This window comes from Lissotriton helveticus, chromosome 3_1 (genome assembly GCF_964261635.1).
Source record: "Lissotriton helveticus chromosome 3_1, aLisHel1.1, whole genome shotgun sequence".
Lineage (NCBI taxonomy): Eukaryota > Metazoa > Chordata > Amphibia > Caudata > Salamandridae > Lissotriton > Lissotriton helveticus.
This window is the reverse complement of record NC_136061.1, coordinates 1487457897-1487472353: the sequence shown is the minus strand read 5'-3', so window position 1 is coordinate 1487472353 and position 14457 is coordinate 1487457897. Positions and strand designations below refer to the sequence as shown.

General features: G+C 46.9%; 1 protein-coding gene across 4 annotated transcripts in view; it reads right to left on the bottom strand.

Annotated features, from left to right (window-relative positions):
- The window catches only part of LOC144823538 (uncharacterized), a 428207-nt gene that overhangs the window by 311455 nt on the left and 102295 nt on the right, over positions 1 to 14457 (bottom strand). The window lies entirely within an intron of this gene.

The window sequence follows — 14457 nt, the reverse complement described above, 5'->3', positions numbered from 1 at the left end:
TGCACCTACAAAATAACACTGCACTTTTTAAAAACTTTTTATTTATTGATCCGAGTTGGATCGGTAAATAAAAAAAAGAGCAAACGCTTTTTATTTTGAAAGCGGGTGGGAAAAGCAATATGAAAGGGCAGAGTCAACACAAGGGGTGGGAGAACAGAAGAAATACAAGTACTTGTGAGAAGGAGGTGAAGCACATGGGTGAGAATGCATTGCAAGATGAGAAGCACACAAGGGCGACGCATCACAGAGGGGATAGGGTAAAAGCACACAGGGGAGACACAGCAATATGGATTATGGAACAGGGAAGATAAGCACACTAGGGAGGCAACTGGAAGACGCATACACTCTTGTGGAGTGGTTAAGACAAAAGAAAAAAAGTTGTTCAGTGAGCAGTTGAAGGACACAAGTATATTAGCAATGTTCCTGGGGAGGGACAGACAGAAAATGGACAAGGCAAGCCACTGAATAAGAAGCAGGCAAATGAGTGACGGTAAGTCAACTAGAGGTAAGCAATCGGAAGGCTGCAAGCCCATCAATATTCTTGGTAAGCTCTCAATATGTATTTTGCAACCTGGTAGTATTCAATCTAAAAAAAGCTCCTGTGTTAATGTGTAAAAATATAAGCAAAATCAAACAAAAAAGCAGTTACCACTTAGATATGTATGCAGCATGATACAACAGCCACTTTTCTCATATTTATTACTGTTGCAAGATGGCTGCCACCAAGCTTGAGCAAGAAGTTATAAAATATGTACACAATGTTCAATAAAAAGAAAAAAGTCCCAAGGTAAAAGCAGCTTCGGGGTCCACCAAAATCAACAAAACAAAAAACGGGGAAGGGCTGCTTTTCAATCAGTGCTGGAGTGGGGGATTAAACAACGGTGCAGGTTTTATGTCAACACAGGATCAGGGTTGTAAAATAAAAGGCGCGATGGGCAAGGGTGAGGTAAGCAATAGACAAACTGGGAGGAGCAATGCAGAAAGTGTGGTGGCGGGGAATTGAGGGGAGAAGGGTGACAACAGGTAAAATAAACTAGTTTCCTGAATGTGAGCAGTGGAATGATGCAAGCCATCCAATCAAAATGCTGAGGGGTGGCAACATAGTTTTTGGCCTGCTCGCCGCACAGCAGATGAGATAAAATGAAGGCGTAAGGCAGGGGAACGCTGGGCCATGTGTCAATGATAAAGGAGATAGCTGGCCCCTGGGGCATAGGAAGAAGCTCGAAGCCACCTTATCTGATGACGGTTGCTGGGGAGTGCAGCCATTAATGTAGGTATACTGGCTGTTATCATGGGATCCACAGTCGGTGCCCCCACACAGAAGGGGCAGGTGTACGCAAAGACTGTGCCTCAGTGCACTGAAAGGAAAGGTGCGGCGGCAAGGAGGAGCTGCAAAGGTGAGCAGGCATATAGTCTCCCTGCCGGCATGCATGAGTGAAGTATGGTCAGAAAGACACCAAAGTACACTCCTGCAGTCATGAAAAAAGAAAGCATGATCTGGGAAAATAAAGACTTCTTTGAAGCAAGCTCTTTACCTATAACAAGCATTTACAATGCAACAGTCTCGCCTTTGCAAAAGTTAGACCTATTGGCATTGTAAATGACACATTTTTTATTTATGTGTTGGTTTTAAAAACAGATAAATAAATGGCATTGTCATTTACAATGCCAATAGCTTAATCTCTCCCAAATGCCACACACAAACATACAGACCCACACACACACACACACACAGAGCCCCACACACACGCATAGAGCCCCACACACACACACACAAAGCCACACACACAGGCCCACCCACACACAAACACACACGCACACACAGAGCGCCCCACTTACACAGAGCCCCACACCCACACAGAGCCCCACACCCACACAGAGCCCCACATTATACACTTGCCTGTTGATGACGAGAGACTAGGAAATTAATTTGTAAATCATATAACATGATGATATGGATTACATCAAACAGTTACTGGGGAAGACAGTCATGAGGGCAAGGTAGTATGGAAGGATATGATTAATGTTTAATTATGGAGGTTAATTTACAGACACAGTGGAAAAGGCAACAAAACATAAACTTTCATAACACAGGGCATGCGCTACAAACACAAGGATATGCCACTAAACTGCTGATTCTCCAACGAAGGTAAGAGTGTTAGTCTAAAATGTTGGCATTGTTGAAATCAGTGGAGATTAACAACTTTATGAAGTGAGAGGATGGTTTGCATGGTGGGCTATAGGAGAAATCTTGTGGTGGGGAAGTTGCCAGTGACCACCAAACAGTAGTTGGGACTCGAGAGATAGGCAAGCGCACAATCTCTCTCTCTCTCTCTCTCTCTCTCTCAAACACACACACACACACACACAGGGCTACTGACAGTAGCTGGCCCGAAAGAGCAATACCTGGAGATCGGGGAAGGTGTTAGACACAGCTAGCATTTTACGCAGGTCAACATGTTGAGTCTCATCTACAGCCACAGGCGCCTGTCCATCCTCTTCTCCCGCGGGCAGCAGGAGAGCGGACTGCTAAAAGTAATGCTGCTGACGGCACTAGGCGCTATACCTTCATACAGACATAATAACATTACAGTTGTAATGCTTAGTAGCAGATAGTGACGCTCACAAGAGGGACTGTACGAGCGGTTGTCTGCACAACTAGAAAGCTGCAAAGTGCGTCACATTAATAATACTCGATTGTGAGGTTGCAGCTCTAACGCTGCTTGACAGCAGGGTTACTATCTCAATATTACTGCCATACCGAGTCGTCACTTAGCTATTACTATAGAACACATAATAATAATAAATATAGGTACCACTGCATTTACTATGTTAATTAGATTTATTTTTGCCGCAATGATCCTCTTGCAGTACCGCAGTTTTAGAACTTAAGTCCATGGGATTGAATGAAATGCCAAGTCATTGGATAGGTGCAGTGTTACTATACAGAGCATCCAAAAGCGTAGCTATGTGTATTTGAAAAGCCATACATTATATTGCATAATTAACTGTAGTAAGTAAAATATGTGTTGTGGTGCACTCACTATTCCAATTTTCTTTTATTAGCCTTTAAACTTCAAATATGCAGCACAGCTAAGGAGTCAAGAAAGACAGTTATTGAGAATTATTTTTGCCTTATATACTAAAGACTATTAAAATATCAGGTGCGTTGCAAGGGCAGTAAAACTGATTCAAAGTTAAAAGGCGACACTGTGTATGCCATAGCTTGATAACACCACACGTGGGATATTGTAAAAGAATTGCAATCGCCCATTAATTTGTTCTGAAGAGAGAAATATTTGAGGGGTAAGAATATTTACCAATTTAAGATATCATTACTTTTGTCTAAACACTTGTCACAAATGGGTCTTAAACTAATGCAAACAAACAAGATGCACAAAGTGTCGTGTGAGAAAGGAAAGACAAGGGTTTCAACAGCTGGCCCCTATTATCACCCAGGTTGGTAAATCTCTCAGACACGGCTCCCGCCCTCCTCCCCCCAATATGTTCCTGAAAGGTAGAAGCTGTTGCTGGCTGCACCTCCATCTGCCCTCCTCACTTAAAGTGAGACTGCCAGTTAGAGCGGTAACAAAGGCCGTGCCCCCCCCGAGGCGGCAGGATCATGCACCGCTCTGAGCCCGCTAGCACCGCGTCCTGTACTCCCAACAGCCGCATCCCCAGGTAGGAGGTGCGGGGAGGGCAGGGAGCGCGGGGATCCGGCCGGGAAAGAGCCTGAGAGCGCGCCGACTGTAGCTGCGGAGTAGGCGTGGCCTCGCCAATGCCAGCCTAAATGCTAATTGGCCAGTCATCCAACTGCAGCCCCCTTCCCATTGGCCGGATCTGAAAATCTCTATTAGGGCGCCAGAAGAGAGACTTTAGCGGGAGGTTTGGATGTCCCGAGTTGTCCGGGGACTCGTTACCGACTGTCACAGAACTGGCGACTCGTCCGAACGCAGGCGGTGAGTTTGAACTGCGGCGAAAGCATCCACAGATAGAAGCCCCGCGTGACGGAGCCTGTAGCCCGGTGAGTGGAGCGGTCGGGTGGGGCTTAGTTGTAGGGGGGGTGGGGGGGTGTGTGCATGTGTGTGCGTGCATGCGTGAGTCTGGCTGTGAGTGTGCGCACGCGATTGTGCCTGCGTGTGTGTGCATGCATGCGTGTGTGTGTGCGCGTGTGTGTGTGTGTGTGTGTGTGTGTGTGTGGCTGCGTGAGTGTGGCTGCGCGAGTGTGGCTGCGCGAGTGTGGCTGCGCGAGTGTGGCTGCGCGAGTGTGGCTGCGCGAGTGTGGCTGCGCGAGTGTGGCTGCGCGAGTGTGGCTGCGCGAGTGTGGCTGCGCGAGTGTGGCTGCGCGAGTGTGGCTGCGCGAGTGTGGCTGCGCGAGTGTGGCAGCGCGAGTGTGGCAGCGCGAGTGTGGCAGCGCGAGTGTGGCAGCGCGAGTGTGGCAGCGTGAGTGTGGCTGCGTGAGTGTGGCTGCGTGAGTGCATGCGCGAGTGAATGTGGGACAGGAGATGTGCACGGCGCCGGGCTGGACGTGCGCGTCCACAGACCCGAATCGCTCCGCATGCCCCGGTCTGTCTCCCTTGAGAGGCATCTCGGCAACAATAGGTCTCGAGGGCGAGACCTAAAAACAAGTACACGGAAGGAATACAAAGGCCAAAGTATCACTATGGTAGCAAACGAACAGTACAGGGTTCCAAGCACAAAGCCAGATTTAGTGAGAAATAGGGTAAAAGTAAAGCAGCAAAGCATGGTTTGCTAATTAGTACATTTTGAAGTGTCCAGAGGAGACGCCTGAGGATATGTATCTGCACAAGAAATATCAGACAACAGTAGAAATTACAAATACAGAGTGAGAACAATAAATGAGATTTTAGTTACAATGTACGAGTCCAAACTGATAGCAAAATTATGTAGAGAGATGATCACAGGATGTCATCTCTTGCAATATTTTGAGAACTTGTTGGAGTACTGTCAGCAGATGTAATTACGGGAAAGTAACGTTTTAGGAGTGGGGACTTATAGTGGTTAAGTGCAACTTTGTATTCGGATTCCCATTCGCCGTGCACAGCAAGGCAAAACACCAGGCACTGCTAAATGAATAAAGGAACCAGCACATGCTGGCTTAAGGAGAACATTTGATTTCAGTTTCTGCAAACGGCGTTTGACAAAGGATAAAGCACAAACAAAGTTGGGTTTGGAGGGTAAAGACAGAAAAAGGCTACAAAAGTCATGGTCAGCTCTGTTAATAAAGCACAAAGATATAGCGGCTTTTGTTTTGGTAAAAGAAGTTTAGTAAAAAAAGTATTGTCAGGTAGGGGTGCATGCTTAACTTGAGGAGTTTTTATTAATATAAAATAAAATATTCAAATATTTATATCAGGAAAGCAAGTCCGCTTAAATTAAACAGGATAAGAGGTCAAAACAAGCATTTACAATGCAATAGGTCTCGCAGCATTAAAGTTTGAGCTATTGGCATTGTATATTACAATGTGTTACATTAATTTGTTATCAAACTCTGAATTGTTGTATAAAGATGATTTGCAAACTGTCAAATGTTGCTGAATAGTAAGCAACGTTGTGAATAATATTGTTTGCTAGTCATCCTTGGGTACCAGAGTACTTCACTTGAGGCAGCTCACTACTCTGCACTCACTACTCTGCACTCACTACTCACTACTCTGCACTCACTACTCACTACTCTGCACTCACTACTCTGCACTCACTACTCTGCACTCACTACTCTGCACTCACTACTCACTACTCACTACTCTGTACTCACTACTCACTACTCACTACTCTGTACTCACTACTCACTACTCTGCACTCACTACTCACTACTCTGCACTCACTACTCTGCACTCACTACTCTGCACTCACTACTCTGCACTCACTACTCTGCACTCACTACTCTGCACTCACTACTCTGCACTCACTACTCTGCACTCACTACTCTGCACTCACTACTCTGCACTCACTACTCTGCACTCACTACTCTGCACTCACTACTCTGCACCCACTACTCTGCACCCACTACTCTGCACCCACTACTCTGCACCCACTACTCTGCACCCACTACTCTGCACCCACTACTCTGCACCCACTACTCTGCACCCACTACTCTGCACCCACTACTCTGCACCCACTACTCTGCACTCACTACTCTGCACTCACTACTCTGCACTCACTACTTTGCACTTTGCAGGTGGACCTGAAGAAGCTTGGGTATAAAGCTATACAATATTCCAAGCAAGAATTAACTAAAGAGTCAGTAAGAACTGATCTGTGTCTGGCTGGGATGAAGTTGGCAAGAATTGTCAGTCAAGCAGAAAAAAGATTTCTTTGACGCCACAGACACTTGCAGCTCGTTGAAAGAGGTAGGCACTGCTACAAATGTATATCACCAAACATACATGGTGGGAGAAAAGTTGGAAGGGGTTTACAGGTGTCCCATAAATGATAAATTCATTTTAGATATACTGAGTTTCAGCCAACTCTTGAGCATCCAGGACACAATTTCAAGAGAACGCGCCAGTAGTTACTAAAAATCCTCTCTCGCCCCCTCCACCACCCATCCAGTTTCTGAACCAGATTCAGGCGTCATCGGAGCAGGAATGGAACTGTAGACCACAGCCTGAGGATACTCTCTATAGTGACTGCAAGTAAAAATAGAAGAACATGCAGAGCATGACCCGGATTCCCTGTTCCAGTATTTGCCTTCCTCTCTTTGAGTGCCAAAGTCTTCCATCCTATCTCTTAGTCAATGGATTCCCATCCTAGTTTTAGTACATTCCTGCTAGTGTCAGGGGGTTTCCTGTCAAATTCCAGTACATTCTCTTAATCAATGTTTTGTGTGCTTCTTGCTTCTTGCACAGCTTCAAGGATTGCCTGCCTAGATATTCATTTCTGAGATCCACACTCATAGCATTCTCTGTTCGAGAGTTAGTAGTGACTGGGACACAATAGATTGCTGTGTTTCTGGCAAGAGATACCATGGCCTGGCAGACCAGGACGGACTGTTCATAGTGAAGTAAGGACAAATGTAATGTGCATATGTTGCCCCTTTGTCTGGAGTGATGCTGAGGGAAAACGGCGATGGACTGGACTGAGGCCCAAGCTATTATCAGTGGCTGAGACTACCCATCACCTTTTCGCTGTTTTACAGTTCAAGTCTGTTCAGTGTTTCTGTAGTGTTCTTGGTCAGTGTTTACATGGAAACATTAAAAACAACATGCACACAGCATATCATAAGTCACAGAAAATATTGACAGGGATAACGTGACAATACCACATACACGGTCTAAAGACGCACTCCACTTGCAAAAAAATGTTGAGCCTCCCACCCTGAAACACGGCACCAAGGATGTCCTCTGCGGAAAGGCCCTCCCGAAACCTCTCTGCCACATTTAGCCTATCTCCCTCCTTCATCAACACAGCTCTCCCCATCATCAACATAGTTCTCTTACCTCTCCTCCCTGCAACTGAAAAATAATTAATTCAACCATGTCCGTGAAGAAATCTGCAAAATACTTGCGAACATGAAGCAGACTACGCACATCTCGGACCCTCTCCTGGCGACATTTGTAAACAAGCATTTATTTTGCAATACTGAGGTTCAATTTTGTATTTGTGATTCCGTTTTCCCAGTGTGACATAACCCTGTTTTCCATGTCAGATTTTTCTTAATTAAATGGTGTTTAGAACTAGGCGGCTTGGTAAAACAATCATATAGAACACCTAAACTAATAAAATAAATCGCCAGCAGGAAGGAACTATTTGTACATAAAATAAAGCTTGCGATTAACCCCTGCGCTGTCGGTTTCTGTTGGGGATCAGGCGAGATGACTGCAATATCTGCACGCGCATTCCAAAACGAAACCTAGCGTGGGGGCGGGACTTCCGTCTTGTGCGCGAAGCCCGCGCCCACGGAGTTCCTGGTCAAGAGCAGTGCGTGATGCGGGGCTCCCATGCCTGAGGGAGAGCCCCGCGGAGGCGACAGAACACACTGGATTGGCGGTAAGTGGGCCTTGGGGGGCGCTCGTGTGTGTGCGCGTGTATGTTCGCTCCTGTGTGTGTGTCTCTGTGTGCGACGGCGGGGGGAGTGTATCTGTCTGTGTGTCTGTCTCCGCTCGTGTGTGTGAATGTGTGTGTGTGGGCGCTTGCGTGCAGGGGGAGGTGTGGCTGGGTATGTTTGCGCTTCCCAGGAGACAGCCAGGCCGAGCGCGGCGCGTGCCAGTCGGCGCGTGCCACTTTCAAATCGCCTCCAAGGCGATGCGCGCGGCCAGGACTGTCTCCTGGGAAGCACACATGCCGACAAAAGGGGCTCGGCGGAGACGCGCTTCGCGCGGCTAGCCGAGACCTAAAAACTTGCACAGATGAAAAAGGATAAAAGTAGTGCTAAAAAGTTGTCAGTGGGTGAAGCAATGACATTTCTGCAAAACCACAGACCGAAATCTAAGGTAATGTTGCAAGCTCCTCGTTTTCTGAAACGATTAGCGACAGCTGACACCTCGGGCGACAGGATTTTTCTAGAATGCTTAGCTATAGTGGTGTTCAGTGTATTAGATATGTGCAACAGAACATACTGGCTCATGAATTTCAGTTTACAGAGTCTCCCCGCTACTCCAACATAAAACTCTGACAGGCAAAGCAATGGAATTTGTACTTTTTTAAAAAAAGACATGCATACACACTGACTAATGCAATGTTCGAGATGGAATAATATAACCACTGTATTAAACAATCCCCAAGCAAAAATGAACACTAAACTAAAAGAAAATATAAAAACGATTGAACCTAGATGGCTTACTGGCACTATTTTGTCTATTCTATTAGTTAAATCTCATCATTAGAATTCAAAGCCAGTATGCAGCAAGAAAGTAAACTGCATTTAAATGGGAATGTACACGCTCGGATAAGGCATTGATGGGCTAGGACAAGAGTCCTTTCGTGGTTAGATAAGGTGCGCCTACAGTGCTAAATAATACTTAGGTAGCATAAATGACAAAAATGTTGACTTGTTCAGAGTATGCCTGTAACTCGCTACATAAACGGTATCAACTACCAAAATATCGATCCACAAAGTGTAACTAAAGCATCGACATATATCATAAGAAAGCGAAAGAAAATCGGGTTTTCGAATATTGCTTAACCAAATCACAAAATACGTCGAAGACATGTAGATAGGGTCAATTTTAAAAAGATAACTCAGCTACATAAAGGTTAAATAAATTAGTGCAGCCGACACCTAAATTATTATTGAAGGATGGGTGGGACAGAAATAACTACCGGATCATTCCACAAATGCCGTGCACAAAAGGAGGAAAACAAATATCAAACACAGTTGAGTTAGTGGATGGGATGCTTGAATAACAGAGTAGCAGCACAGGTCCTGGGTCACACTGCGGGTCAGTGGTCCAGGTTAGGGGTCATAAGCAGATTCAAGATTTTCATGAAAACAAATAATATTGGAGAAAAGCCAAGGAGGCTGCGTGAGCGAAGCTGTCAAAGGAACAGCTTTTCTGATGAGAGGATGACAAAGAGGTTCTTAGGAAGGAGAAGTTGTCACTGGAAGATAAGGGTGGAAGAGGCAGTTAAAAAGAAGAATGGTACTAGGCAACTGAGGAGGCATCAACTGACGTTTAGCCGAGAAGATACGGGGGAAGACACTGGGGCGGAGAAAGATATTAGATGAGAGGCTGGGAGTCTTTTAATGCATCAGTGATGCTGTGTGTGTGGGGGGGGAGAGAGGTGGGGTTGAATATGTTGCTGGAGGGTGGGACACGAAACCTCAAGCCCTGGGCGCTTCTCCGGGGAGGGGAGTGGCCTAAACCGGGTGTGGGAGACAGCTCCGGCGTTACCTCGGACTAGATCTCTGACCGCGACCAAAACCTGCTGCTGACCGATGGGGGATGGAGATACACAAAGTCATAAGATCGCAACCATCACTTAAATCTGTTGTGCAAACCACACTTACCGCCGCTGGGAGCCGGGATGCTCCTCTCAGACCCCACCGTACTCTCCACCCTCAGGCTCTGGCCTCTACTTCCGCCTTTCGCCGCTTCTTTCAGAACCCGCCTCACTTCCGCCCTTACTCCCGCCCACTCTTTGCAGGTCTGAACTTGATTGAAAGAGCCGCTAAACTAATAGAGTAGCTTTCGCCATAAGTTTGACGGGTGTCTCATAGGTTTCAAGGGACGTCTTTGATACAATGGAACGCGCAAGCTGGAGAGAAGGCGGCCCAATGAGTTTTGTAGTCAGACTGTCACAGAACTGGCGACTCGTCCGAACGCAGGCGGTGAGTTTGAACTGCGGCGAAAGCATCCACAGATAGAAGCCCCGCGTGACGGAGCGTGTAGCCCGGTGAGTGGAGCGGGCGGGTGGGGCTTAGTTGTAGGGGGGGTGTGTGTGTGTGTGCCTGCGTGTGTGCGTGCGTGTGTGTGTGCGTGTGTGTGTGTGTGCGCTTCCGTGAGTGTGGCTGTGTGTGCGCGCGTGATTGTGAGAGGCTGCCGCTTTGAATGTGGAGCAAGAGATGTGCACGGCTCCGGGGGTCTGGGCGTGCGCGTCCACGATGTAAAATCGACGCGCGTGCCCAGGTCTGTCTCCCTTGGGACGCATCTCAGTAGCAATAGGTCTCGAGGACGAGACCTAAAAACAAGCATCTGCAATGCAAACGGTCTTGCATTTATGTGAGTTTGAGTTATTGGCATTGTAAACGACAATGCCTTCTGTTTATGTTTTGGTTTTTAAAACGTAAATAAAAGGTATTGTCATTTACAATGTCAATAGCTTAAACACTTGCAAATGTGAGACCCTGTAATTCTCCTGAGGCGGAAGCCGGGAGATTGTAGTTAGAAACTGCTGATTTTAAAAGTGTTGTGTTTTTTATTCTGAGTTTTGCACTAGCGCATTATTTACCTGTACCACGTCCCAGGGGCTGATTTACCTAAGTTCCACTGCATCCCGACCCCGGATCCTCGCGCAGCCGATTGGGTGCTGGCGCCGGATTGGAGAGGGGAAAGCCGCCATCTTGGGGGGACTCTGAGGGTTGCGGACCAGTTGTTTGCATCCTCCCACCCTATAAAATGTGTATCGGACTCCGTCCGCGCAGCGGGCGGGCGCGCCGAAGGCAAGCCGGTCTGCGCCTGTCCACGCCAGTCCAGCGCCGCTCGTCAGAGATGCTGGCCTACACATACCGGAAAGGGGATTCTATTCTAGAGAGGAGTTGCTTAGTCTGCGCCCCTCTAAGCCCCAAGGTTGTTTGGCCCCTCTTGATCCCATGAGTGGCCCTGTAACATGTGTATGTGATCAATTCAGTCTCCCGACTCCTACGATCATAGGAGCTCTTTCCAAATCTCCTTCGCAGCGTTTAAAGGTGCTTCAGTTAAATGTGAGATCGTTACCGAAACACCATGCGGAAATATTTGATCTTGTAGTGGATGAATCACCGGATATCCTCTCCCTTACGGAAACGTGGATGAGGGACGACCTCACGACCATTCCGAACTTAGCACTACCCCCTGAATACTCAATCACCCTGATAAATAGAGCTACCAGAGGTGGCGGTATCGCTGTGATTACGAGATCCACTTATTCCTGCCTTTTTGAGAAGATTAATATGAAAGGTGGTGAATGCGGACATTTTAACATCACCATTAACACTCACTTCACCTTTGCAGGGCTATTAATATATAGGCCCCCTGGGCCCATGTGCGGGTTCAACATCTCTCTTTTGGAGATTGTAGAAGCGTTTGCTGTGGGGTCAGCTAATTTTACTGTTCTGGGCGATCTTAATCTTCATTTTGAACTAGAACACGATCTGACGATTCGTACTTTGATTGCTGATTTAGCGGCCTTTCAGCTCCTTCAACTAGTTAAAAGCCCCACCCATAATGGAGGCCATATGTTGGATCTGTCCAGTACCACCATTCCTACACCTATAGCCTGGCCAGACCATTTTTTAGTGCAGCTGACTTTTTGTATTCCTACCTCTAACATATGTAAAATTCAAAGAGCCATGCGCAAAAGATCCTGGCGTAAGCTCCGCCTGGAGGATTTTTACGCACTTCTGGAATCGGATCCATTGGGCCCTTTTATTGATATTGAGACAGGTTATGACTCCTTTTGCAAATGGTTAACCCGGGCATTAGACAGACTTATTCCTGCCACGTGGGTTAAAGGACGCACGCAGGACGCCAACCCTTGGTACAATGACACCCTGGCGGGCCGGAAGAGGATCTGCCAAAGATATGAGCGTGATTGGAGGAAAGATTATTCCTCTGAGAAAAAGGCTTGTTATCTTAAAGAGCTTAAGACATATCATAAAACCATCTGCAGGATTCGGGCGGAGTATTATGCCTCCGAAATAAAAATTAACTCTAATCCTGCTAAATTTATCTAAGATTCTTAAAGAGCTTAGCACAAAAAAATCTGCTAATAATATCCCTACTTTGGCAGCTCAGTGCGAAGAGCTGGCCTCCTTTTTCGTGGAGAAGATCCGGGGCATCTATCAGGCTTTTACTCCTGTGATGGGGCCTCGCTCTATCTCTGCCACGAGACCTAGTCCTGTCTCGAAACTGTCAGCTATTCCCGAAATTTCTGTGTAAGAGTTCGCTAAGTTGACTAGGCATATTCAATCTGGCTCCCCGGCAGATCCCCTCAAGCCTGCTCAATTTAGAGACTTTTCCTCGTACTGTTTGGCCCCGCTACATAGTCTTATTAATGCCTCCTTCTCAACTGCTATTGTGCCAATTAAGTGGAAGCAGGCATGGGTCTCCCCTATACTTAAAAAACCTACCTTAGACCCTTTGAAGCCCGAAAACTTCAGGCCTATTTCCCTGCTACCCTGGGCCGCTAAGATTGCTGAGGCTCATGTAAACTCAATTCTTACCAATGTTTTAAATGCCAATTACACTCTGGATGAAACTCAGCATGGGTTTTGAGCTGGTCATAGCACAGAGACGGCGCTCTTGACTATGACGGAGCATCTTCGGTCCACTCTTGACCATGGTCAAACGGCGGCACTGATCCTATTGGATCTTAGTGCCGCTTTTGACACTGTCTCCCACCAGATCCTGCTCCATCGGCTTGAAGAGGCAGGGATCACGGATATGGCTCTTGCTTGGTTTAGGTCTTTCCTGACCGACAGATCATTTCGTGTTTCCACTCCTCCCTTCCTCTCCAGGGCGCATTCTATGGAGCAGGGTGTTCCTCAGGGCTCGGCTTTGAGCCCCACCCTGTTCAACCTTTACGTTCAGCCGCTGGCTGCGGTCGCCAAAGCGTGGGATCTTAACATCGTATCGTACGCTGACGATACGCAGCTAGTGGTTACCCTTTCGGAAGGTATCACCATGGACCACGTATGGTTCAAAGCAGGTCTGACCGCTGTAGCAGAGTGGATGACAGCTAATTGTCTTCAACTGAACGCCGCTAAGACAGAGGTGCTATTGGTCGGTAGAAATACCGAGTTATGGGGAGATCACTGGTGGCCATCTTCTTTGGGGAAAGTTCCTACACCAAAGACAGAAGTGAAAAATCTGGGAGTCTGGTTAGACTCAGCTCTAAGCTTCTGTACCCAAACGAAAAAAGTTGACGCCACCTGCTTTGGCATACTACGCAGCTTAAAACCGGTCTTAAAGTTCTTTGATCCTGCTACCAGGCAGCTGATTGTTTAATCTACAGTGTTGTCCAGATTGGACTACGCATGCTCACTGTTTTTAGGTGCTAATAAGGCAGAAATTGCCCCTTTGCAATGCATTCAAAATGCGGCTGCTAGGGCCTTAGGAGGTCTGCCACGCTTTAGCCCTACCTCTGCTTCTATCTGGAAACTTCACTGGCTTCCAGTAGCTCAGCGGATACAGTTTAAGACCTCGTGTATCTCATTTAAAATCTTAAGACTGTCTACCCCCGAAATGCTGGGATCACTGCTGAATATGTATGTGCCCACGCGGGATCTACGATCAGCTGGTCAGAACCTGGTTGAGGTACCCCGATTCAATCGAAGCAGAGCTGGTGGACGTTCCTTCTGCTTCCTCGCAGCAAAACTATGGAACACTCTATTAGTCCGGGAGATGGAGGAGTTGTTCCAATTTAGGAAGGCCATTAAAACGCATCTATTTCCTTTGAAATAGCCTTATTTTTTTCTCTTTCTCCCGAGTTCCGTTCTGTTTCTTCTTCAGGATTAGCGCCGGGATGCCCCTCCGCTGGGGCAGCTGTGCGCTTTACAAAATATTATAACATAAAATAACATAACATATTGCATTCCAAATGCTTAAAGGCAATGCTGAGTTGCCCCCTTCTGTCTCCCATGGCCCTTGAAGAGCTCCCAGTTTGCTGCAAGTTAAATAAACAAGCTGTGGTCACAACTGCCCACAAGAGAACCTCTCGCTCTCCTGCAGTATGAGAAACTCATTAAAGAAAATAGTGCTTACAGACTAAAGAAAACTTACAGTGTAACAACCAAAA